This window comes from Hesperophylax consimilis, chromosome 30 (assembly GCF_061612785.1).
Source record: "Hesperophylax consimilis isolate HC1 chromosome 30, BYU_Hcon_1.0, whole genome shotgun sequence".
Taxonomy (NCBI): Eukaryota; Metazoa; Arthropoda; class Insecta; order Trichoptera; family Limnephilidae; genus Hesperophylax; species Hesperophylax consimilis.
The window spans coordinates 4,142,582-4,170,553 of NC_142865.1; the positions used below are offsets into that span (position 1 = coordinate 4,142,582).

The 27,972-nt window shown below is 36.1% G+C and overlaps 1 protein-coding gene across 15 annotated transcripts in view; it reads right to left on the reverse strand.

Annotated features, from left to right (window-relative positions):
• RyR (Ryanodine receptor) overlaps positions 1–27,703 on the reverse strand; it is a 298,251-nt gene extending 270,548 nt beyond the window's left edge. For all 15 annotated transcript variants that reach the window (XM_089649715.1, XM_089649711.1, XM_089649709.1 and 12 more), the window contains exon 1: positions 27,637–27,703. The gene's annotated coding sequence lies outside the window, so the exon portion shown is untranslated. The remainder of the gene's footprint in view (positions 1–27,636) is intronic.
• Between the last annotated feature and the right edge of the window lie 269 nt (positions 27,704–27,972).

Below are 27,972 nucleotides of genomic sequence, written 5' to 3' on the forward strand. Positions count from 1 at the left end.
CAGTTCGGGCCGGGAGATTGGAATGACTTTTAAAGATTCCGATCCCTTCTAATATTGTTGGGGATAGGGTGACGTGACTATATTTTAGTTTGTATAAGGGAAGTAGATCATTTTGGATGATGTGGAGCTCTGAGAGAGACTTAAAATTTTTACAGATGTCAGGAATAGGTTTAGTTGAAGCTCTGATTGTAGATGAATGGTTTGAGTCAATGAACAAAGAGACGCTGGGGATAACCTGATGACATTTAGAATTTAAACATTTAAGAACAAATTTGTCAGCAAATAGTTGACGCCTTAAATAAAGAGGAGGATCAGAACATTCTACTTGAAGGGAATTGATGGGTGACGATTGCATCGCTCCAGTTATTATTCGCAAAGATTTAGATTGAATTTTGTCTAATTTATTAAGTACATTTTTTGAGGCAGTACTAAAAAGTGGGCAGGCATAGTCGAGATGGCTTCGAATAAGTGCATTGTAAAGCAACTTAATGCAAGTAGGGTGAGCTCCCCACCAAACGCCAGATAATGATCTGATGATATTTAAATTTTTTTCGCATTTAGTAACTAAATTATTAATATGGGAAGACCATTTAAGTTTCCTATCAAATGTTACTCCCAAAAATTTTACTTCAGAAGCGTTGGAGATTGGAGAATTTTTAAATAAAATTTGAACGGGGGGGTTTTTATGGCGGTTTGAGAAGGTGACACACTGAGTCTTTTGGATTGAAAGTTCAAGACCATGTAACGTGAGCCATGTGCAAAGGGCATTCATGGCTTCGTTAAGATATTTGACGGCAAGAGGGATGATTTTGGATGATAAGAAGAAAGCTATGTCATCTGCGAACTCGATAATTTTTATTTGTGGGGGAATAGTGACATGCATATCATATGTGTATATATTATACAGTAAGGGGGACAATACATCGCCTTGTGGTAAACCCTTCCAAATAGACCTACTTTGAGGAGAAATATCTGGAAGTTCAATGAAAATTTTTCTATCTAGAAATAGATTAATAATTGATTGGACAAACATGGGGGGAAGGCCAAGGCCTAGAAGTTTTTTTTTCAGGATTGGGATGGAAACATTGTCAAAGGCGCCTTCTATATCTATAAAGACGGCAAGACAAACTTCCTGTTTAGAAATTGATAAATTAATATCAGTGCTGATGATGGCAAGGTTATCCTGAGTGGATTTTTTTTTCCTAAATCCAAATTGAGATGGAGAGAGAAGCTGTTTACTCTCGACAAAAAATTCTAATCGGTTTTTAATTAATTTTTCATAAAGTTTACTGAGGGTGGATGAAAGAGCGATTGGCCTGTAGTTGGATCCAAAATTTGGAGATTTGTTTGTTTTTAAAATAGGGATGATTATTTGAGAACTCCAGTCATCAGGCATTATACCAGTCTGGAAGATTTTATTTAAGATGCTTAAGAAGTGGTTTAGAACATTATCATTACTATTTTTTATTATGCTGTAAGGTATACCATCTCTGCCTGGAGATGAGTCCTTGACTGTTGATAAACCATTTTTTAGCTCAATTAAGGTGAATGGAGAGTCTAGCCAATGATTAGACATGGGAGTATTATAGATGGGCGTTATTTCATCTAAGTTAGGAACAGAAGGGGGGGCAATTTTGTCCAAGAATTCATCTATCCATTTAGAATGAGACGCTCGAGGAGATGGTGAACTGAAGGAGGATCGAAATCTTCGGATCATAGACCAAACTTCCGAAATTGGAGTGTTCGGAGATACTGAACTGCAAAAGTTGTACCACCCGGATCTTTTTTTTGACCTCAATACCCTTTTGGCATTGGATTCAGCGTTTTGTATATAAGATAGTTCTCCATAGTCATATTGTAACGATAGGAAAGAGATTTAGCTTTCCGAATTCTTACTACTTTGGAACATTCCTCATCCCACCAGGGAGTTGGAGGGAGTTTTTTGAGAGATTTAGTTTTAGGGGGAGGATTTGATTTATTTATTGCAGTTATGAGCATTGATTTGAAGTTATTATAATCATCTTTGACGGAAAATATATCGGTGGCGGGTGAATTTAGTAGGAACTTGTCCATATGAGAGTTAAATTCATCCCATTTGGTGTGTTTCGTTTTAATCTTTGTCGAAATATGAGACTTGTCTGATTGGAAAGAAGTTTGATAAGTAATGATGATCGGGAAATGATCACTGGAGCAAGGGTCGGGGGACACCACCCACGAGGAGAGAGAAGCCAGACTAGTAGAACATATCGAGAGATCCACTGCACTGGGGTTTGTGCTGGGGCGTGAGATCCTAGTAGGAGATCCGTCATTCAAAAGGAAAAGGTTGGATTGATCTAGGAAATCCATCACACTTCGACCATCTCGGTCGGAGAAAGCAGAACCCCAGACGGGGGAATGGGCATTAAAATCGCCTAATATAAAGAAAGGAGGGCTTAGTTGACTTACAATTTGCAACCAAGTTTGTTTATTGAAGTGGGCTGTTGGGGGAAGATAGACTGAAATAAAGGATGTGTCCTTTATTTTAGCTGCAACCATTTGGAAGTCAGCATTGGGGGGTTTGATATTATTTATTGGGGAAAATGATATGGATTTTTTAATAAAAAGGGCAGCACCGCCGCCCGAACCTTCCGGGCGATCGTCGCGGAGACAGGAATACCCTCCCACATTAAAGTGGGTGGATGGAGTAAACCAAGTCTCCGAGATAGCAGCCAAAGAAATAAAGTTGGAATTTAATAGGTTAAGGAGATCAGATTTGTTAGAAATAGCACTTCGGCTATTCCACTGAAGTATTCTGACATCCTGAAGAGCCATTTTGAATAAATGATTTTAATGTGGAAATAATAGTAGCAGCGTTGGACGGTAGATTAGTTTGAGAAGAAATAAGGTCAATTAGAAGAATAATAAGAGTTTGGATAAATGAAGAATTGTCTTGGGAGAGTTTTTCAGAAAGTTTAAGAGAGTTCATTGAGGACGGATTATAATTATTTGCACACCCATTTGTGGCATTTGAAAGAGGTGAACCATTGGGATTTAAGAGCAGTGAGTTGTGTTGTTGCTGATCGTATCCAGGAGCCGGTTTAGAGATAGCGTTTTTGTATGTGAATTTAGTTGAACGAGAAGAAGTTGTTGTAGTGGAGGGAAGAGGGTTGGATGAGGAGTTGCTGGATAAAGCCTCAGCAAATGATTTTTTGACAGGCGGGAATAATTTAGAAGCCTGCAGAAAAGACAAGTTCTCAGAGGCCATAGAAATTTTAATATTTTTTTGGCGAGATTGTTCTGGGCAAGATGTGTTGATAGCTGTATGTGAGCCTGAGCAGTTAAAACATTTAGGTGAGGAGGAAGAAGGACATTGGTCAGCTGCGTGGTTTTCTCCACATTTAAAACATCTGGGTTGAGATCTGCATGCAGCTTTGGTATGACCAAAACGACAGCAATTGAAACATTGAGTGGTGGGATATGTATACATTTCAACTGGTAATGAGTTGAAGAATAAATATATATGGGAGGGAAGAGATTGACCTTCAAAGGTGATAACAACAGATTGGGAGGGCTTCCAGGTAATTATACCCTCAGAGGAGTCCTTGTAATTTAGCCTCCTGGCTTTTATGGGATTGCCAATGTGTTGGGGGGTTGAAAGTGAAGACAGAATTTCTTGGATGGACAGATCGGTCGAGATACCTCTGACCAGGCCCATGCGAGTGACATTGAAAGTAGGGATATATGCCTTGAACTTTGAATTAGATGAAATGAAGATATTTTTGATGAAACTGTTGGCAGCTGACCCTGAGAGGAATTCAACGGAGATTCGGAAGCGACCCTCGGCTTTTACACCTCCAGGTTTGATTGAAAGATTCTTGCTATTTGATAGGAATTTGCCAAATTCAAGAGGGTGGATGGTTTTTCCTTGCTCAGTTTTTTGGGCGTATGCTATGAATGGGCCACGGGAATGAGGAGAATAAAAGTTTGTTGGAGGAAGTTGAGAAAGTGCTGGTGGGGACAGTGAAGTCGAAGGCGAGTCAAGTTTTATTGGGGAAGAAGGAGTAAATTTCCTTTTTTTGGTAGAAGTCAAGATGACAGAATCACTGTCAGAAATTTCTACATTTTCCCCGTCTGGGGGGTCTGGAGAGGGATCTGGGGGCTTTGTAGGGGGTCCAGGAGGGAAATCTTCCTCCATTATTCACAACAGTAAACAACTACAATAATAGTATGAAAAATGACAGAAGTAAAAAAGTTTATAAATATCTGGAAATCAGCAGCGAAAAGTGACTCCTGGAAGATCAGGAGGGAGAAGAAACCTCAAGGCACAACACACTACACTTTTTTTTTGCCAGAAAACAAAAAAGAATGGTAAAAAAATAATTTTAGATAGAGCAAAACAAAACAACTGATGACAGCCAAATGTTATTGTTGCAATCCTCAGAGTCAAGGGTTGTTTTCAGGTATTTCGGAACTCCAGACAAAATTCAACAACGGGGAGCACTTGCAATTTGTACAGGTTCAGCAGTTGTGTACTATCAAAGTATCTGCGGGCCCTGTACATTACTTGTGTTAAGGTCTAATTTTCCCATTATCCTACTTAACAAGTTAACTTTTGTTGAAGATTATGCCTGCGATAGTACTTACAGGAAATTTCAGTATAATTTTCATTGTTGATCTTTAGGTTCTAATGAGCGAATTGAGAATATTATCATTTGCATTGCCCCATGCGATAATACCTCAGTCAGAACAATTTAGGTACGGAGCGCCGTAATTATGCGGCTGTCATCTGTCAAAGTGACAGATACCGTACAAAGAAATGATATTCCGCGGCAGTACCCCAATTGATCTGACCTCATCTCGTGAGTAAGATTATAGCGTAGTGTGTCAACCCAACTTATAATACGTCTTGCAAAAACAAATTATGCGCGCATACTACAGTATCATGTGTCTAAGGCTTCAGCCCTCGCATTTCCAATTTCTACAGATTTATAACAAGTTTCTCTTTAACTCTTAAAGTTTTTTACGAAGATCTTTATTCTCACTAAAACTAGTTTTTTTAATGTTACATAACACCGTATCTTGGCCCGAGTGTGTATCAAAATATGCTTCAGGAAGTTATCCATTTATTGTTTGCTAACTATTGATATAATAACTATTTTGCGCAGGAAACTGCAAAACTTTGGCCATTTCACGAGCAACCATAAATACAAAGTTTTATAAATGTACGCTAAAGGTTATCAAAACGTGATACTATCACACGAAGAACGTCCTACGCAACTTTGGCCGCATAATTATAACCATAAACACAAAGTTCTGCAAGTATTTATTGCTTATTGATTGAAAATTTATCAATACTAGGTTCCGAAAATTGTTTATCAAAGGTAAAGGCGAAGCTAAATGCTAAATCACTATTTTCGATTAATCTTTAAAACGAATTGGTGTACATTATGAAAAACAAAAAATATGCTTTAGATAAATTGAAGGTTTTCCTAAGGTTTCGCTTGAGTAGAAAACAAATGCTTGAGTCTGTGCAAAGGAAAAAACCTGCTTGAGTCTGTGCAAAGGAGAGCGATCCGTCTGATTGACAATCCGTTGTTAACAGACCGATTGCCTTCTCTGATGCATAGACGCAATGTAGGCATGCTGTGTCTGTTCTACAGGTATTTCAATGGAGCCTGCTCCAAGGAGCTAGCAGCATTGATTCCTGATGCACCGGTGCACGTGCGCGAAACTCGACGGACACGAACTGAACACCCGTTCACGGTTGACGTTGGCTTCATGAGAACGGGCCGTTTTTACGACTCGTTTTTGTGTAAGTCGGCTCGTATGTGGAACGAGCTACCGGCATCTGTTTTTCCTCCCTCTTATAATCCGAGCCTCTTCAAGGCCCGCATTAACAAATCCCTTCCTACAGCCCCTACCTTACTCCGCCTCACAACGCCGCCCAACCGGGTGGTGACATAGTTCCCCTGTCTGTGCACTGCACAGGCAGGGACACTCTTGTGAGGTGTCACATAAAAAAAATAAAATAAAAAAATAATAATAATAATAATAATAATAAATTACTTAGTAAAAAAATTAAATGTAAAGTACTAAGAAAAATAATTTTTCAATGGAAATGTATGAACGCGTAAAGGAAACAACTTTGAAAAAATACAGTATTATAGCTAAGATTATCTGTGACAGTTTCACTTGATTAACTTTTTTGCTTTCTTATAAAATTATTTACAAAATAAATAAAAACCAGTTTTTTGCTTTAAATCGAAAGTTTCTAGACTCCGTTTGTGAAGCGATTTTAATGCCTATTACCTACAATATAAGCAGAGATGTACTTTATTTCAAATAAATCCATTTCAAATGGAAATGCAAAATGCGAAATGGGTATTTTCCATTTTGCATTTTAAATGCTTTTCTAAAAACAATTTTGCATTTTGCATTTTAAATGCTTTTCTCAATGCATTTTCCATTTTAAATGCTTTTTGCAACATTATTCCTACTATCTCCAATCTCTTTTTTTCATAAGCCCCAAATATCAGTCGGTCCTCAACCTCGCTATGAGAAATAATTTACATTTGTCAAGTTGCTCCCTGGTAGGAGACCTGGCAATTGAGTGATACCATTACAAAAAATACTGAACATGGGGCCATGACGCTGTAATATTAAATGTTAGATAGCAGTTTCTATGTTTTTACGTTGACAACATTTGTCCCGCGCAAATTTTTGTGGTTTCATAATCTGAAGTCGTGGTGTTTTTGGATTTACCATCATGTAATTTGTTTGTTCTACATTGATGTCCATTATTAAATGAAAAAAATTCTATAATTATTTTAGTTGTTTGACCTGAGAAACCATTTTGCATTTTCAATGCATTTTGAAAATAGGTATTTTGCATTTTGCATTTGAAATGCTTTTCTAAAAACCATTTTGCATTTTCAAATGGAAAATTTTTGACCCATTTCCATTTTGCATTTCAAATGGTTTTGGGTACCTACCCATTTTGCACATCTCTGAATATAAGGTATACCAAGAATATACACATTTTTGGCTTGTAGCTTACTCTTAATTTAAATGAAGACAACGTTCTGCAAGTGTTTATTATATGTAGGTAGACGACGTATCAGTGATCAAGCAAAAAAATATAAATGAGATAAATACAATACTCTGCGACTGTTTATCCAAGAAAAAATTAAATATCAACTAAGTTCTGCAACTTTTAGGCCTGAAATCCCGTTTTTAATCAGATTACCAATAATTTGAAGAGATTCTTAATAAATTAGCAATACTCATTTTTCTCCGTGTACTACCCTCATATACTCCAGACAGTTAGCAGCAGTTGGAACTGTAGTGCTGTATTAATTTCTTTTACTCGAAAGATATGATAAAAATCAAGAAAAAAACTTTGCCAATTTGACCAACAATCTCAAGAAAACCTTGACAATGTAAGTATATTTATTCAAGTTCTCCATAAAACGGTTATGCACCAATATCATAGAAGATCACAAATTTGAGGTAAATGTAAGTATAAAAGTCATGGGGGGCATTTTTACTATTTTGTGACATACATAAAAAGTTAGATGCTATGTAAAATGTCGATGGTCAATGCAGAATCGTTAAGCAGTTGAGTCGCTCAGTTATTTAAAAAAAATTGTGAAACCCCACAAGACTCTCAACTGCTCCCAACCATCGGGAGCCAGTGAGACTATGGCAACCCCAAATTGGGGTATGTTTTGAGGTTGAAGGAAGTGAGGAAGGGAATACGATGGGAAGAGGAAGGTGGGGAAGTAATTGGCGCGCATTGTAGGTTTAAATTGAAGAAAAAATAGTTTTCAGTAAACCAGAATTGAAAATGGATGGGGGTCATCATTCAATTAAGAGAAGAACAGCAAGAAGATAATTCTCCGCAGTTCCGTTATTTACAAATTCGAATAATTAATACGCTATAAAGAAATCATTAATAATAGCCTGCATTCCTCCACCCAATTACTTGTCCCTGTCTGACAGTGTGGAGTACCTACATTCGGTGACATTGCAACAATTTATTTAAACATGACCAGTCTGTTAAGAAAACTAGTGCAGTGAACATATCGATTCAGTGCTTTTAATTCGAGTCTATTACAGAACTATATGCATCTCCCTTTAACATATGTTCCTGCATTCCTCCGCCCAATTACCTGCCCCTGTCTGACAGTGTAGAGTACCTTCATTCATTGACATTGCAAAATTTTATTTAAACATTACCAGTCTGTTAAGAAAATCAGTGCAGTGAACCGAAGGGATATCTTCGGTGCTTTTAATTCGAGTTTTTACAGAACTATATGCATCTGCCTTTAACACCTGTTCTTGAATTCCTCCACCCAATTACCTGTCCATGTCTGACAGCATGGAGTACCTAAATTCAGTGAAATTGTAACAATTTATTTATAGATATATATGACCAGTCTGTTAAGAAAACCGGTGCAGTGACCAGGTCCCTTCAGTGCTTTTAATTCGACTCTATTACAAAATGCAACTTAATGAATCTCCCTTTAATACTTGTTTCTGCATTCCTCCACCCAATTACCTGCCCCTGTCTGACAGTATGGAGTAGGTTACCTACATTCAGTGAAATGGCAACAATTTATTTGTACACGACCAGTATGTTAAGAAAACCGGTGCAGTGAACATGTCCCTTCAGTGTTTTTTATTCGAGTCTATTGCGGAAGCTTGCGCAGGTATCTCCATCAAGACCATAATATCGATCGAAATGACCAAGGGCAAGTCGGAATCCTTTTCCAATTCAAACTGTTAACAACAGCTACCAAATAGTTTTGCCAAAAGGTTTGACAGTCCACAAAAAACTAGAAACTGATTTGCATACAATCTTTGAGACTACAATAACGAATTCAATACCTACGTTTAAAATAATGAAACTTTAAGTTTACATTTCGAAGAGGAAAAAAAATGTGACTATCTGAATCATCACAGGAGGAAAATAGTTTTCCTCGGGGCCTCTGTTTTATTTTGGTATGTTGTGTGGAGAGTCTTTTTTAAAGAAAGGAATGAGAGGAAGTTCTGGAAAGGTAAAAGGTATGAGGATCGGGTAGGAATCTAGGCATCAGTGTGTGAAGGAGTGAAGGACATATGAATATATCACTCTCACTGCCGCGCAAGGCGATGGGTCGGGAGACCAGTTGGAGAGGTCGAAGAGTCCCCCAAACAAGCCGCTCCCGATCTGGCACACCACGCAGCTGGTGGACTGCCGCATCCTGAACACACCTCACCCGATGAACCCGGGGACCCCTGCTAAATCACCAAACCCTATTGCACTATGAAAAAGTTTAACTTTGTGTTCATGACAATAATTAATGACCTTAACAATTTGCCAATCGGTTTCAGCGCGACTGTGCCTAAGTAAACGGGTTGGCACTAAACGCAAAGTCTGTTTGTTATTCTACCTGACGAAAGCAGGGTTGTGACGAAACCGGTTAAGAAGTTAAAAAATACAATTCTAATGATGATGATCCACCATTTTTGCAGTTTTATGTCAATACCAAACAAGGATCACAACTGGTAAGTTTTTAGATTTTCACGGCCAAAAGCATTTTTGTTGTTTGTTTTTGGGGTGTTATGCCGTGTTGCGCTAACTCCTTCTTTAGCCGACGTTTCGGACAGCGTTGCAGTGTCCATCATCAGGGCAGATCCGGTAGATCACACATCTTCGGATCTACCGGATCTGCCCTGATGATGGTCACTGCAACGCTGTCCGAAACGTCGGCTAAAGAAGGAGTTAGCGCAACACGGCATAACACCCCAAAAACAAACAACAAAAAAGGATCACAACTGTTCCAAAAACATCTGGAGGCAATGAGAAAAAGATTTTCCTAATTGGGGTATTTTGTGAGGCTGAAGGTAGTGGAAAGGGGAAGGAGATGAAGAAGAGTAAGGTAAAGAATACCTGGCTATTCAGATCTGGTCAAAGTTAAAGCCATTTCAAGCACGTTTCAATTATGAAAGGTGTTCTACCACCAGGGTGATACTGAAAGTATTTATTACTTACTGGAACGTGCCGCAAATATTTTATATGAATAAAGTGTTAAATAACAAAATTTTGTTAATTAATCGAAAAAAATAAATTATTTATGATTAATTAATTTTTCCAAAACTTTCACCTGAAACTTACAACTAAAAAACATCAGAACTGTTTTAATATTACTCAAAAATATTTATATTAAAAGTTATATTTACTTGTTTTGGTATTCCTTCGTGAATATCGTAACACTATATTTTAACTAAACTGTTAAATAGATCACTTTGAATACAAAAACCAAATCCTAAAACCTACGGTTTAAATTTGCATACAAACTATGTACGTGAAATTGCTGACGGTGTCATAAAACCAGCAAAATAAATGTATGAAATCACTTAAATTTAATGAAAACAGCAAAATAATACAGATAATAAATCACAAAAACAACAAAATTTCACCTTTGTGAAAAATAACACTCTTTTGTCTTTTATTTCGCGCTCCGTTTTTGCTCTTTTTTTTAAATTAGAAGCTTTTTTGTTAGATTCGACGCCCGTTCGCTTGAAGCGACGCTTTAGTACTGGCGTCGCGGCGTCTTTATACAACTGTAAAGGGTAGAGGCGCCTGCGCCGATATTAATGTGTGTTCAGGTTAATTTTTAATTTCTACGCATTGTCAAGGAATTTAAGCATGTTTGAAGTTCATTCATAAATACGTGACAACAATGCGATTACTTTGTAACAAAGGAAAATATTTAAAATATATATGTTTTATGTGTGCCAAGGTTTTGTGGGTAATTTTAAGATATTTTTTACTTCATTATTATTCATTTTTTACTCCCGCCGGCCCATAGTGGCCAAGTGGAGATAAATTTGATTGTAACAATTAACTCGCTACTATTTGCGCTATTATAATATTTTGCTAGATTCTATCTGTTGGCAAGTCACCTTTTCTGTATATTTTATCCTGTTTAAATGAAGTGTTTTCTATTATTGTAGCATTCTATGCCTTAAGAAAATTTCAGCTGTATCACATTCAATGTCGTTTTATATACATATTGTTGTGTTCTTAAATGTAATACTAATATTCGCCTATGTACCACTGTGTACTTATAATCTCATGTATCACATTATTGTAAAAGCCTTTTATGGCGTTTAATAAATAAATAAATAAATTTCAGTATTATTTTATGTGACACCTCACAATAAAGATCCTGTTTGTATGCCATAGCTGGGCAACGTTGTGAGGCGGGTTAAGATTAGGGCCGTAGGAAAGGACTTGTCAATGCTGACCTAACAGAGGGCATATGCCAAGAAAAATTTCCGGTAGCTCGTTTCATATACTTGTGTAGTTGATTTCGGATTATGAAATCAATTGAATAAGTAAATAACTGCACAAAAATGTATATATTACAAACAAGTTAAAGTGTCGAAATATTTAATATTTAGGAATATTCTTATAATTTTGCCTAAAACAAAAAAACACTAATAATTTGTGATTTCCCGAAATTTGAAAAATGTACCGTTATCTATTAAACTCAATTATTTTTTTGTTTACATTAACCCCACACAGGAAAAGCAAAAAGCACAGAAAGCACAGAAAAACCACCCTTAGGAAAAGAGTTTCCCCCAGAGCCTACGTCATCTTTTTATAATCTGCTAAATATAAAATAGATAGTCCCGAATTGCTATCCGTCATTGGTTTAAATGTTCCAACGAGGCGTACCAGGCACACTACACTATTTCATATTGAATCCAACAATACCATCAAACAACTCAAGTAATTTCTCGCGCAATCACAACTTACACCCACTACGAAAAATTACTACTTTTAGACATCTTTCATGATTTCTTTCTAACATACAAAACTAACTTACTAAATTTCTTAGCGTGACATATTTCAAAAATACTTTCACTTCATTTTTCAAAACTTTTATGTATTAACAGTCAATTACAATTCGTGAACATATTATAATTCTTGATTAAAATAATTTTTTCTCTCAACACACTTTCTTCCTTTTATGACTATTATCTATTCATACATTAATTTAAATTCAAATTCATTGATTTTGAGTTAAAATCATTAGTTAAGTTTTCAGAACAATCTCAGGCGAAATTACGTTTTATGATATTTTATGGACATACGTAATAGGTACTACAACTATTTAATAACGAAAAATATCCTCAACTGTATCTTATTGTACTGTGTATGTCTTAATACACAAATATACCTCCAACTGTGGCGCAAAACTCGATAAACCAGTCGGAGAGGTCCAGAGATGTGCAAAATGGGTACCCAAAACCATTTGAAATGCAAAATGGAAATGGGTCAAAACTTTTCCATTTGAAAATGCAAAATGCAAAATACCTATTTTCAAAATGCATTGATAATGCAAAATGGTTTCTCAGGTCAAACAATTAAAATAATTATAGAATTTTTAAACAATTTTGCCATTTAATAATGGACATCAATGTAGAACAAACATATTACATGATGGTAAATCCAAAAACACCACGACTACAGATTATGAAACCACAAAAAAATTGCGCGGGAATAATGTTGCCAACGTAAAAACATAGAAACTGCTATCTAACATTTAATATTACAGCGTCGGCCATGTTCAGTATTTGAATCAGTATTTTTTGTAATGGTATCACTCAATTGCCAGGGCTCCTACCAGGGAGTAACTTGACAAATGTAAATTATCTCTCATAGCGAGGTTGAGGACTGACTGATATTTGGGGCTTATGAAAAAAAGATGAGTGGAGAAAGTAGGAAGAATGTTGCAAAAAAGCATTTAAAATGGAAAATGCATTGAGAAAAGCATTTAAAATGCAAAATGGTTTTTAGAAAAGCATTTAAAATGCAAAATGGAAAATACCCATTTTGCATTTTGCATTTCCATTTGAAATGGATTTATTTGAAATAAAGCACATCTCTGGAGAGGTCAAAGGGTCTCTTCAAACCAACCTCTCCCTATCTGGCACGCCACGCAGCTGGTGGTAGGCAGGCACGTTCTGAACACACCGTTGAATCCAGGCACCCCTGGTAAATCATCAAACGTACCCAAACACTTGGGGTGACCAGAAGTGTTGGTTATCCAATAAATGGTTTCCGGACGGCTGTACCCAAGCCCGCTTCACAAAATCTATATTACCAGTCTGTTCAAAAACCTGTGCAGTGTAAGTGTTCCCTCAGTGCGTTTATTTATTAATTTATTTTTGAAAAACGCACATAATTTTCCACATTTTATTATATATCGCCCTGGTGTAAGACCACCATTCAGAATTGAAACGTTGCTCCAAATGGCTTTAGCCGTGTTTAGTGACTAGATCTGAATAGCCAGGTACTTCCCCACCTTCCTCTTTCCCTTCCCCACTTACCTTCAGCCTCACAACATCCCCCAATTGGGGATGCCATAGTCTCACTGGCTCCAGACGGGAGCAGTTGGGACTCTTGTGAGGTATTCACTATAAAAAAATATAAAAAATATATATACACGGTGTCCGGAAACTCGTAGTACAAGCGGGAAACTGGAGAATCTACACCACATGGGGAACCCAAAAAAACATAAAGTTTTTTGATTTGAGCATTTTCACAAAAAAAAAAAAAAAACAAAAAAAAATATTTTTCGGCTATTTTAGGGTTAAAGTTTTTTCTGGTGTTTAGGGTTGAATAGCAGATGTTTTAACCCTGCAGAGCAGAAATATTTTATGATTACACCGGGTTAAATGAAGGGTGATTTCAAAATAATGCTTCAAATCCGAGTTTCTTCATTTGTTTTACTTTCAAATAGTTTTAATTAGTTGGGTACTTTGATCTTCAGTAATAATTTATAAGAATTTGATTTAAAAAAAAAAAAAAAAAAAAATCAACTTCAAACTCGATTTACTCGATAACGAAAGCTCAAATCAAAAAAAAATATACTACAAAATCGACTCCAAATGTGATGTAGATTCACCAGTTTCCCGCTTGTACTACGAGTTTCCGGACACCCTGTATATATAATATCACAAATTTGTCAATATTGAATAACCTAAAATACATTTTTTGTAAATTTAAATTATTGTGCAATACATTAATCATCCATTTACATATTTATAAATATAGATTACACTGTAATTTTGTAAATTTAATACATTTATTTATTTATTGGACAATTTGTATATCGCCGCTTTTGTGAGATATCACCTCAGGGGCGCTTTACAGTTTATAATATTAATATTTAAAAAAATAAAGTGAACTTAAGTTAAATAAAATGAAGTACAGGAACAGGTGACAAGATAAAAGATGGAGACTCTGCAGCAAGAATCCTAGGTGGTGAAGAAACTGGACCAGCTGCTGCAGCGAGAGAGTCCACCAACAGTGCCAGCACGAGGTTCGTCATCCGTCCAGGTATGTGTCTGCTGCTAATAAAGCGCTGACACAATATACTTTCACAGATACCAGACCTTGGCAGCACCGCTGTGACATTCGACGAAGAAAGAAGATGGAGACTCTGCAGCAAGAATCCTAGGTGGTGAGGAAACTGGACCAGCTGCTGCAGAGAGAGAGTCCACCAACAGTGCCAGCACGAGGTTCGTCATCCGTCCAGGTATGTGTCTGCTGCTAATAGAGCGCTGACACAATATCCTCTCATAGATACCAGACCTTGGCAGCACCGCTGTGACGTTCGACGAAGATAGAAGATGGAGACTCTGCAGCAAGAATCCTAGATGGTGAGGAAACTTACATTAGCACCATTCTTGCTGTCATGTTTTACTGTGATAGAACATCTGTGTCTTGAAAAAGTCGTTGTGACGGCTACAGCTGAAGTTTACAAACACGTATACGTGATACTACAGAGTTAAAATCAAAATACTAAATAATTGGATTGGACGGAGATTGGTCAAAGGAAGATTGGGTATTAGCTACCTTCCTTTACATTTTAAATTTAAAGTCGTTTAAAGCACCAGGGTGATGATGCAAGCATTTTCACTTTCATCAAAGAATGTACATATTATATAATATATTAATTTATAAAATTTCCAAGCTTGTGTGATTTTTTTATTGCCCACACCAGGTTTTAAAATAGTAATCTCTTGATCCACAACCAATATAAATATGTTTATACATTTTCAAATTATGCTTAAGTTAAGTGATAGAAGAAAAATTTTTGATCTTACATTTTTATACAAAATTATAAATTATCAGTTGGATAGCCCTGACAAATTAATGTTGATTCGCTTTCATGTACCTACCATTAGATCAAGGTCCTTTAGTATGTATTATTGTGACAATTATACCACAGTCTCAGGATATAACTCAGTTATAAATAGATTGCACACACTTGGGAACTTTTATGCTAAAATCGCAGATACTTTTAATATTCCCCTTGTAAAGTATAAAGCTGCACTAATAACACATTTTAACGCCACTTATTTTAATGAGGACACTACATAACAGGCAATTGTCATTGCTTCTTTCTTTACTGTTATTTTAATTGTTATGTTTTAACTAAATTTAATTCTCTAATTTTTCTCATTAAAATTTAATACTGCACTATGTATATGTTAAAAAATAAAATAAAAATTTTGTAAGTAAATGGCACTTGTGCCGTAAATTCAAAATAAATTATTAAAAAATAATAAAATAAATATAAAAAATATCGGCGCAGTGGTCTAAAGTAATCCAACGAACTAACACTAACAGGGTCGATGCAGCAAGTGGGAGGGAAAGAGACGAAGCTATTTACAAAGCGCAAGTGCGAGCGGGATGACTGTAATTTTTCAATGGTGACCGCCACAGAACAGTAAAACTACTAGAATTTTTACAATAATTATTCTAAAACCATTACATTGTACCTAGTTTAAGTAAAATTTAGACTAAACAGATATCCCATTGACCGATGTATATCCTCGTAATTCCAGATGGAAAAAGCGGTGCAAATTTAACGACGACAGAGCTCATCTAATATTTTTAAATATAATTTTATTTGTGAACAAAGCAAGAGTATCAAATGCCAGGAACCAGTGTCACTGTGGAAGCTCTGCGGGGATATGTTTAAAGTTAGATAAGGAGATGGGCAGAAGAAGGTTGGGAAGTAACTACCTGACTATTCAGATCTGGTCAGAACATCTTTAATGCACGCAAATTGATTTTCTACTTCATACACGTAGAAAAATTGGTAATCCGGTTAAAAACAGGATTGCAGGCCGTTTCCTGATATTTTTTTGTAAATTCCTAATATATCGGAACACGTGTTCACGCACCTGCATTTGCCTTGATCATATAATATAATGACGAAATGCGAAAATATTAGAATTTTTACGAACACGTGTTCCTGCATCGTGATAATAAATTAGTAATATTCATTTTTCTCAAGTTTTAAACAAAATTTTAGCACCGCAGGGGTAGGCAGATTGGTTCACTTGATCGTGCCATATCTTCCTCGGGCGTCCCCGACTTCTACAACAATTCACATTCGTGTCATATATTCTCATTACACTCCTATCAAATCATTGAAGCGTATCTTTCTTATTCTCCACGTTTTAATGCATGGTTTTATCACACATTCGCCTCAGGGATCTCATTTCTAAAGCATTCCGTCTACTTTCATCCTTCCTCTGTCAGTTCCATTCCTCACTGCCATACACCAGGGTAGGTACCAGCACTCCATTGTGGACTGCTTGCTTGCGCCAACCGCGATAAGTGCTTTAATAATAATTTTGGATGATTTGTATAGCACCGTTTTTGTTCAAAATCACCTCAAGAGCGCCGAACAAATATTTAATATATTTCTACAATGATATATGTTATTACTAACTATATTTGGAAAAAATATAAAGTACAATACTTACCTGGTAGGTCACATGAGATTAACACTTAATTAACATTAACTAATTGTTTATTAGCGAAATTTAGATACAGGATTTAAGACATAATTGGAAAAGTGGATTTAATGGACTTTCTCTCAGGAATGCTATATTTAATTTAAGGGTATGAAAGGGTAATTTTTTAGTTTAGACCTGAATTCTGTTGGACTTGTTATGGATCTTAGTTCCGGAGGGAGTTTATTCCAAGCCTTCGGCCCAGATACTCCGAAAGCGCGATCACCAAACTTAGTATTTGGCTTGCGCTTAGTTTCCATCAGTCTGCCTACAGCTGATGATGTTGCTGATCTAAGAGTTGACTGCCTCAGACCAGTGTTTTCCGGGACGCATAGTTCAGAGATGTAGGGTGGGGCCATTTCATTGATGGATTTAAACACAATCCAGCACAATTTGTACTGGATTCTTTCAGGGCACTTGAGCCAGTGAAGGTTACGAAGGTGTTCTGAAATGTGCGAATATTTAGAAACCCCGGAAGGCTGGCATAAATGCCGTTGCAGTAATCGAGACGTGAGACTACGTAAGAGTTGATAAGTAGTTTTGTTGCTTCTGTACGAAGGTTTCTTCGGACGGACTTGAGTTGAGTTTACTGAAATTTACACATCTTTTATACCTGTAGCCTTTCCAGTGGAAAAATGTAAAATGGTATAGGATTGATTACATATTTGCAAGACTATTTTCTATTCGATATCTTACTTGAACAGCGTTCATAAACACCTTTCCAAAATAATAATAATAAATAGGGTATTTATTTTAATTCTGGAAAAAATTGCGATAGTGTCTAATATGATTTAATTTATGTTTATCTGACTAATAAGTTTTCTATGACAATTCAAATCAAAATATGCAATTTTCGATTTGACGCCAAAACGACATGTTCGTTTTTAATCGAGAATTCGGCGGCGCTGACGTCATACCAGGCGACGTTGGTGACAGCCGTCATGCCAGACATTGGCGATTCTGCGTCATAATGATGTTGTGGCCAGTTGGAACCGTTTCCGAAAGTGCAGTTTTAGATCGTTTTTAAATCAATAATTATGAATGAAAATATTAAAATTACATATTTTCAGTATGATAATCATAACTAAAGAAATAAACTTATATTTTCCACACATTTTTAACGGTATTAATAGTTCGTGAAAATATTCCATCATCGTTTAAACTAGGTAATTATTTTATTTTATTTATTTATAGAGTGGAGACGGTTTACATATAGTTCCCGTGAGCACTTAGGCCATAGGCCCATTGTGATATCTCCCATTTTACCTCAATCCTTTAACAACAACCCAGTCCTTTTAATAAAGTTCACCAGGGTTGTCTTTGGGTATGTGGCTATGTCTTCTGGTTCCACAATGTGTCTTACCAGATCTTATCTCTCCTATCCAATCCCCATTGGTTCCCAGAAGAAACACACCAACAAATGTAGATATAATATGTCTCAACGCCATCTAGTGGAAAATTTAGCACTAACAAAGCCTTTCCTACAAAAATAAAGTTAGTTGTTTACAGGTGAAAAAAAAAAGTTAGAATATGGCAATATAAATGCAATTATCTTAGGTTGGCTATAAGGTATCTGTAAACGTTGTTTTGTTGGCAATACTGTTTAACCTTGTCCTATTGTCTACTACTAAGAAGAGACCTGTCAATATGTACATTTGTAAGAAGAAGAATAAAGTTATTACTGCATAAAACTGAACCCTTTTATTGAAATAATCACAAAATATAATAAGCAGTAATTGTTGATTGAGGTACCAGTACTTATTGCATTATTTGGCGTGTTCGAAATAAGCCGACATAGCTCAGTGGTTTAGAGCACCTGACCGGACATCAGAAGGTACGGGTTCAATTCCTTTGGCGGCATTTATTGTTACTCGGGAGATATTTTCAATTTGTATTGATATTTCAGACGACTAATTATTACTGATAATTATTTGTTAAAAATGTAAATATTCTTTTGTCTTAAATCTCCGAAAGTTTTTCACGGATTGCTTTGAAATTTTGACACAACTTTGCGTTAGAATACGCGTGTGTTTTTATATACCTATATTATATAGATGTCAACTGTGACAGGTAAAAAAACAGAGCAATCCGTTGGACAAAAATGTTTTTTTGAAAAACAGCTCATTCTGTTGGACATGAAAGCAAGACGCGCTATTTTTTTATCTATCTGCAGAGACAGACGGAGCCACAGAAACGCGTGACGGGGTACAGCTAGTTCTAAATAAATAATTTAAATCTCACGGCACGCCTCTGCTAAAAAAACACATAATTAAATAATAATAATCTCTAGTCCTTTGAGATTCTGTGGTTTAATGTTGGCGTCCTTTTGGTAGTTAATATTATATCATATTATACGGAATTGCACCATGAGGGGAGAAGGAATATGTGAATTGTGCGAGAGAAAGGAGAGTGGAACGCCACACCCTGTCGCTTGTGTAGGCATAACTAACCTTCAACTCTACCGAATAAATAGTGTACAGGGTGATTCGGAAATTATTTTATTGTGAAACCTATTTAAATTAAATTAAATTTATGTGAATTTCGCACAAGAGTCTCAACTGCTCTCAATCGTCTATAGCAAGTGAGACTATGGCATCCTCAATGGGGGTGTGTTGTTAGGGTGATCATGGTGGGGAGCTGAAGGAGAGGGGGGAGAGGAAGATGGGGGGAGTACCTGATTATTCAGATCTGGTTACCAAACACGGTTAAAGCCATTTTAAGCAACGTTTAACTAACCATCACGCCGTTTCCCCGCAGGGGTAGGCAGTGAGGACGGAACACCAAACAACTCGGTCTTTGCACACACTTCTTGCCTCATTCACATTCATACATCGTCTCATACATACTCTTCTATTTTACTGACTCTAGACATAGCCGACTCAAGTATCTGATTCACTTGATCATGCCATGTCTTCCTCGGTGTCCTTGACTTCTTCTACAGGGTTTTCCAATAAGATGTGTTATTTTGAATAGCCCGCTATTTCTGTAGATGTTACTTTTGAAGCTGTCATTTTTTGACATTTGACAAGTAGAAACTACGCCATTAATAAAAATGGAACGATACACGCTTCAACAACGCATTGAAATTATTAAAATTCACTTGAGTGAATCAAATACAAATCATCTTGAGTGATGAGGCCCATTTCCACCTCGGTGGCTTCGTCAACAAGGAAAATTGTCGCATCTGGGTCTCGGAAAACCCAAGAGTTATTGTTGAAAAGCCTCTCTATCTTCAACGTGTGACTGTTTGGTGCGGTTTATGGTCCGGCGGAGTCATTGAATCTTACTTTTTCGTAAATGAGGCTGGAGCAACAGTTACGGTGAATGGATTGCGCTATCGAGAGATAATTAATGATTTTTCATGGCCGGAATTGGATGGTATTGATCTGGACAGCGTTTACTTTCAACAAGACGGCGCTACGTGCCACACAAGCAACGAAATCATTGATCTTTTACGATTGAATATCAAAATAGTACCTCTTATTGGAAAACCCTGTACCATTCACATTTGCGTCATATATTCTCCTTACACTACTTTCTTCATTCATTTGCTCTTCATGCCCAAACCATCTAAGCGTACCTTTCTTAATCTTACTCATTACGCATTACCCGCCTTGCATTCTTTTCTTCTCACATTTCTTATTTAAATTACGAAAAAAAATAAATTGATCTTGGATTTGAACACGTGACCTTCGGATTTTCAGTCGTGCCACTGTAATAGTTTGTCAGCGTCTTGTGTTTCCTCCCTCCTACAACATGTCACTCCTTCACTTTACTCAAAGATGACACAGGCACTGAGGGAAATGATTTCCCATATCGTCGCATTAATTCGTAGAATGCGTAACTCCCAAATGTAAAATTTTACAGGAGGCACAAAAAACCTCGTAGTGAAAAAAAATGAAAGACGGCTTATTCTTTTTATTTATGTTTCGAACATATAATATATTTGGAAATTTATTTTCAATCATTAAACTTTTGTAAGTTAAGGCTTTCTATTTCAAATCGGAGTTAGGAAGTTTACGTAAAAACCGAGAATGGAGATACGCATTTTACAAAAGATACATACTTTTCTTCAACAGTTTTATGAACAACCTGGCGGAAAATTTGGGAGATAGGAATTTTACATTTACAAAATAAAACACAACAATGTATGTGTATGTCGAGGCAGTCTATTTAGATGCATTTTAATGATTTTAATGATGCGGAAGGTTATCGTCAAAGGAGTGGTAATCCTTTTCTAATGTCTGTTTTAAGTCTTGTAAATGCTGGTACTTTTCCTTCCTTAAGGGATTAAATCTGACTCTCAAGTGAAATCTTCAAACTCTGGAGATCATTACAGATTCGGCGACGGTTTTGTGCTGGGTGAGATCTACACTGACCGGGAGTAGTCGTGTCAGAGATGATCGTTAAGTGACGCTTGGAGTTGATGAAGGAGATTGTAGAAGAATTTGATCTGACATTGTCGATCACCCTTGTTGTCCTGTAGAAATAAAACTGATGTACTTACTAGGGTTTGCAAGACCCGGGCAAAGAGTAGCCATGACAGGAAACGTTGTGAAAGAGACTCCTCAGAGTGTGAAGATAGGTGGGAGAGACTTGAAAGTGGAACTGGTGAGCAAACATGTGCTTTAAGCGTAGAAACTCTTCATGCTCAGCATCACTTTGGAGTAAAGTGAACGCTTCATCTTGCCCGGCTGGTCGATCCCGAGGCGAGAAGAAAGGACGTAGATAGATGCGTGCGTTCCTGCGTACAATGCAGGACATTATAAATTACATTTATATTTTTTATTGATTAATTTATTTTTGCATTTGTATTCTACTCAAGCGAAACGACAGGAAAACCTTTATTTTATCTAAAGCATATTTTTTGGAATTCATAATGTACACCAATTCGTTTTAATCAAGATAATAAAGATTAATAAAAATAGTGATTTGGCATTAAGCTTCGCCTTAAAACAACCACCATATTAAAGGGGAAACGAAACGAACAAACAAATTTAAATACAGACAACAGTGTAAAACAGGACATCCTGCTTATTTAATAAAAATATATCACAACATTTTTGTTCGCCCTATATACATAAAGTAGCAATAGACAATCCAAATTTATAGACTCTCCCTAGCATGAAATCCGGGTATAATCTTGACGAGCCGGAGGCAAACCACGTGATCATATTTTTGGCACCAGAAGGGTTCGAAAATGCTTTGAATAATCTATGACATCAGTCGTACGTTGAACGCTGAAGAGTTCGCATTGAAATAACCACACTCTGCGCAGCTAGTCAAAGTAAGGTAACGATTGTGGATGTAGAATGTTCGTAAAAGCTGTTAAAGCGAAGCTTAATGCCCAATCACTATTTTGATTAATCTTTATAACGAATTGGTATACATTATGAATACCAAAAAATATGCCTTAGTTAAATTGAAGGTTTTTCTATCGCTTCGCTTGAGTAGAATACAAATAAAAAAATAAATAACTCAATAAAAAATATAAATGCAAACTACTACAAAAAATATTTTTTCAATAGAAATATATGAACGCGAAAAGGAAACAATTTTAAAAAATACAATTTTATAGCCAAAATTATCTGTGACAGTTTCATTTGATTAACTTTTTTGCTTTCTTATAAAATTATTTACAAAATAAGTAAAAGTTTCTTGCTTGAAATCGAACGTTTCTAGACTCCGTTTTTCAAGCGATTTTAATTCCTATTACCTACGATACCAAGAATATACACATTTTTGGCTTGTAGCTCCCTCTTAAAAACCAAACCGCTTTCAAATCAGGTTGCGTAGCGACGCTAAAATAAGTGAGATGGGTAAATTATAACACATTTGTTACAATATCCAACTAAATGGAGTACAAAAATATTCAGTTTTGGATATTTCAAACTTTTGTTCATCCAATTTGAGATTTGTAGTTGCTCGACGCTCAAATTTTAATTATCTGATAAACGTATTACTAAAATCTCAATTGTTTCTAGAGGGATCTCTACGGATGTAAGTTATTCATTTTTCAGATTAATAAAAACAGGACCTTACCGTTAAATATTTGAAGTAAAACGTTTTTAAAAATGTTTAAAACGTTTAAAAATTAGCGGTCCAGCATTTATTTTTTTAGAAGATGAATAAGTAACTTCCCGAGGGATCCCTCTAGAACCATTTGAGATTTTAGTAATACGTTCATCGGAAATAATTAAAATAAACACCACGGAAAGATCGATTTTCTATGCCTATTATAGTTGCCCATATTGCTTTCACACGACTTTATGTTGTTAAGATTCCCACTTTATTTTAGAGATTTGATAGGGCAAATTCAACCGTAAGTTTGTCCAATACACTAGGGCAGAAGGTCGCATATCATTTTGCACGGCTGCTTCACTTACGTCGTAAAGATTCTGGATTTACTTGACTGTATTAAGTTTTTAACGCAGCCAGCAATTTGCTCGCCATTGTAAAAAGGACAAGTAATTTTTTAATGGTAACAGTGCGATACAATGTTACTATTAAAAAACTACATCACATCGAATTCAATTCGACTCCGTATCTCATTACAGTGGAGAGATATTGCATTAAGTATACCTCGGGCATCCCCAACCATTTAAACATCTCTAAATACTCCTGGCACTAATAACAACAAACTTTTGAATTTTCATCGATGTCGGTCGACTACTTTTCGAGTTTTCCTGAACGTTCCAGACTGTTCCCGAACATTCCACAACATTCCTGAGTGTTTCGTGATGTTCTGGAATGTTCTGGACTGTTCTAGAAATTTCTAGAAGGCGAAACTTCCAGCCCTTATAACTTCAAAAGCACGTCCTTCATGTAAAAACGGGAACCTTTTTCATGGACGGGGGATAGAGGGGTACCACACCATATAACTCCCTTAATCGTACCGGGACTCGTTTCTGACTTTTAGCGACATACACTTACTTTTGTAATATAAACAGGGTGTATCGGAACGTACCCGACAAACTTTAACCAGCTATTCCTTAGCACATTTGGAGTAAAAAATGTTATTGGCACTTTGCTGTCCGGTAACATTTTTTTTTAATAAAAAATTTATTATTCATATTTTCACCACATGTCATCAATGTTTTATCCTTTGTCAAAGTTTGAAAACCCATCTGGCAATATTTTGTTCGAGTTTCGTTGAATAATGTACGTACGTACCTAAGTTGGCGCGCTTTTACAATCACAACGAAATGGCACCGCACCATTCGTCTCATTTTTAACTATTATTATTTAGTGTGTACGAAAGAGCGAGGACACTTTTTGACATACTTGCTAATAACAGCTGTTGAACACGAGAAACAATTCAAATGACAGTGATGGAGTGTGGATTTATTATTTATTTTTTGTTTTTAATGGAAAAAAATGTTACCGGACAGCAAAGCGCCCATTACGTTTTTTACTCCAAATGTGCTGAGGAATAGCTGGTTAAAGTTTGTCGGGTACTTGCCGATACACCCTGTATATTGATTACAGAAAGGGACACTGGTTTTGTGCTCCGCGTTACTTGGTTTCCCTTATGGGGTAGTCTATCAATTGTATGTCTGTGAAAACATCCTTTTTTCCTTGGCACGCGCGGAGGCTGTTGAAATACGGCTGTGATAGGTTTTGGCACGCGCTGGCGACCAATTTACTAGCCCACCGCACTACTTGTTGCTAAAATCAACAGTTGTCCTAACACTAAGGACGGGTTGTTTCGGAGAATTTGAACAATTCATCAAATTTCAACGTTCATTTCCGGGTTCTTTGAAAGTCCTATTCAAGTTCTGTTATTATATCATTGTAGGCTAGTTGCTTGACAAAACTGAAATAAAAACAGAACTTGAAAAAATATTTCACAGAACTTGAAAATGAACTTTTAAATTTGATGAATTGTTCAAATTCTCCGAAACAACCCGTCCGTTACTTCATGCTAACACTAGTATTATAATTTTATTTTATCGTCAAAAAAACGATATCTCATAAAATGGAAATCTTAGTTTCTAGTTATGTAAAAATGCATCTATTTGAAACTCGGCGAATAGGCTATTTCTATCAATTTTTTGTGAAAAATATTAAAATATTATAGCAAATTAAGGCGAAACTTAATGCTAAATCACTATTTTGATTAATCTTTATAACGAATTGGTGTACATTATGAATACCAAAAAATATGGTTTAGATAAATTGAAGGTTTTCCTATCGTTTCGCTTAAATAGAATACAAATATAAAATAAATTACTCGTTAAAAAATATAAATGTAAACTACAAAAAAAAAATTTTTTTCAATAGAAATGTATGTAAGCGTAAAGGAAAAAAAATACAACAAAAACTTTTTAAAAATACAGTATTATAGCTAAGATTATCTGTGACAGTTTCACTTGATCAACTTTTTTGCTTTCTTATAAAATTATTTACAAAATAAATAAAAACCGGTTTTGTGCTTGAATTCGAACGTTTCTAGACTGCGTTTGTCAAGCGATTTGAATGCCTATTACCTATAATATAAGGTATACCAAGAATATGCACATTTTTGGCTCGTAGCTTCCTCTTAGAGCCAATTGCTGGTAATCCTGTTAAAAACGGGATTGCAGGCATTTAACGAATGAATTTTTTCTATTTTCTAAACATTTTTTAATACACGAATGTGTTATCACGATGTCGGAACACGTGTTCATAAAAATTCTAATATTTTCTCATTTCGTCATTATATATTATCAGGACAAAGGCAGGTGCATGAACACGTGATCCGATATTTTAGGAACGTACTAAAAGTTTTGTAGGAAACGGGCTGCAATCCCATTTATAACTGGATTTTAATAAATCAGCAATGCTCATTTTTCTCTGTGAATGTACACGCACGCAGACATGTACGCGTTAATTGTAGTACGGGTTAAGCCGGCGTTTCAGGCGAAAACCTAAAGCCGCGTTTACACCAAAGTTGACAACTAAAAGTTGCTCTTCTCAAATTTAGAACAACAAATGGAAAACTTGTTGCCAGAGAATTGGCGCGAAAGGCAGTAGTGTCAAGAATTAAGCATTATCTCTGGAGAAGCAGTAGACTTAAAATTAATTAACTTAAAATTAAAAATAGTGGACAGGATAGACAATAGACATCTTTGGTCAGTTATTGTATAGATTTTACTCTGCAGGAAAGTGACAATGAAATTCAGTCATCTGTGCATTAAACAGTTGGATTCATCTGAATTATGCTGTTTGACAAAAGAGGGCACCACTATTCCTGTTTGGTCGATTTACGACTAAAAGATTAAAATATTTTTGTCACAAGAAAGTGATAGTTTTTGATTTACAATATTCAAATTTCATTCTAAATTCTACTCTCTTGAGAGCTTGTCGTGACAGATCATTATTTCCGCTGCCGAATTAGGAGATTAAGGAATTGCTGCCATTCTCAATGCGAGTGATATATTCGGAAAGTTTTCTGTTTTATGTATTTGGTGGCTGGATGATAATTTTGTTACGCTGCTTGCATAGTGAATTTTGTAATCAACCTTTTTTCATGGCAAATTAATTATTCCCTGATGGTCTGTGTGACTTACAATCCAGACCATTACCAATCTCCGAGAAGATGGAGTCGATCCGTTGAGTGGTGAACTGAGGTGCTACGGGAGTGTCAAAAACTTTCTGAGAATGACCAGTAGTGACTTTGAGTATTTGATTTCAATGATCGGACATAAAATCAAGAAACTTGACACAAACTACAGGAAAGCAGTACCTGTCCAAGAAAAGCTAGCAGTTACATTACGTTTTTTGGCTACTGGTGATTCGTACACAAGTCTCGTTTATTTGTTTAAAATCTCAAAATCAACCATTTCACTGTTTGTTAGGCTAGCTTTAGACTTGTAAATTTTTTCGTAAATTTACGACTTCTAGCCAATGGGCATATTGGATTTTCAAAATGCAATATGCCCATTGGCTAGATGTCGTAAATTTACGAAAAAACTTACAAGTCTAAAGCTAGCCTTATTGAAGTTTGTAAGTTTGCGTGGAGGGGGAACAGTTCTCCACTAGTTCTTCTTCCTACAAGTTGCTAGCGCAAAGCGCGCAGCAACAAATCTTCCACTTTTAGTTGTCAACTTTCTTTGATCTTTATCGACACTCCGCGGGAAACCAAAATTTAGTGGAAGATTTGTCTCTCCACAAGTGGAAGACAGAAAAACTTGCTGTATTTTGTAGAAAAAGCAAAAAATTGCCGCAACTTGTGGAAAACTTAATGGAAGACTTTGGTGTAAACGCAGCTTAAGGCTTTGTAGCCAAGAAAAATACTGCGTGTTTAGGAAATGTCCACCTTACAGCAGAAGTCTGAGAATTCTGAAAAAACGTCAGAACTGAATCTGAGATGTGAGTCTGGCACGCTGAATCCAAAATAACAAATACGTAACAACATGGTAATCTGGTAATTCTGCATCATAATGATTTCAAACAGAAATTTTGGGATTGTGGCCAAATTTTGAATGTAAAAAATGGGTAAAAATAACCACGTAGCGTCATTTTTGACTCACTCATCCGGTAGCGTGGATTCCGGGTAAGATGTGAAATGATATATACGCCTTATATCGTCCAGGTGAAATACCATGATAATTCAAAATCGATACGATTGCTTGAATTTGGGAGGCGGGTATGGGTAGCGCTCCATCATCGGGGCAGATGTGTGCCTGATAATGAACACTGTAACGTTGGCTAAAGAAGGAGTTAATCAAAGGAGGAGAGAAGAACCCAAAAACAAATAACAAAAATAATGTTTTCAACTTTAAAAATATATTAAATACTTACATATTGATGCTGGGTATATCGAACGAGACAGCCGTCACACATTGTCGACTTGATCTTGCCTACACACTGAAAAACGAAACAAACACACACAAAACTAACACACAGAACTCAGTTTTCTAAACATTGATTCACTTGGTAAAAATAAAATTATTATTTGAATTCATATTCCTTCGCAGTCCAGATATTATTTTATATTTAATAATCTATATTTATAATTTACATATTCTACTCTGACATAATGCTGAAAATGTGTTTGGTGCATCAAAAACTATCAAACGGTGAGATAGTAACATGAAATTTACACAGCTTTCCTGTCTGTAGTTTAAGTATAGGCCA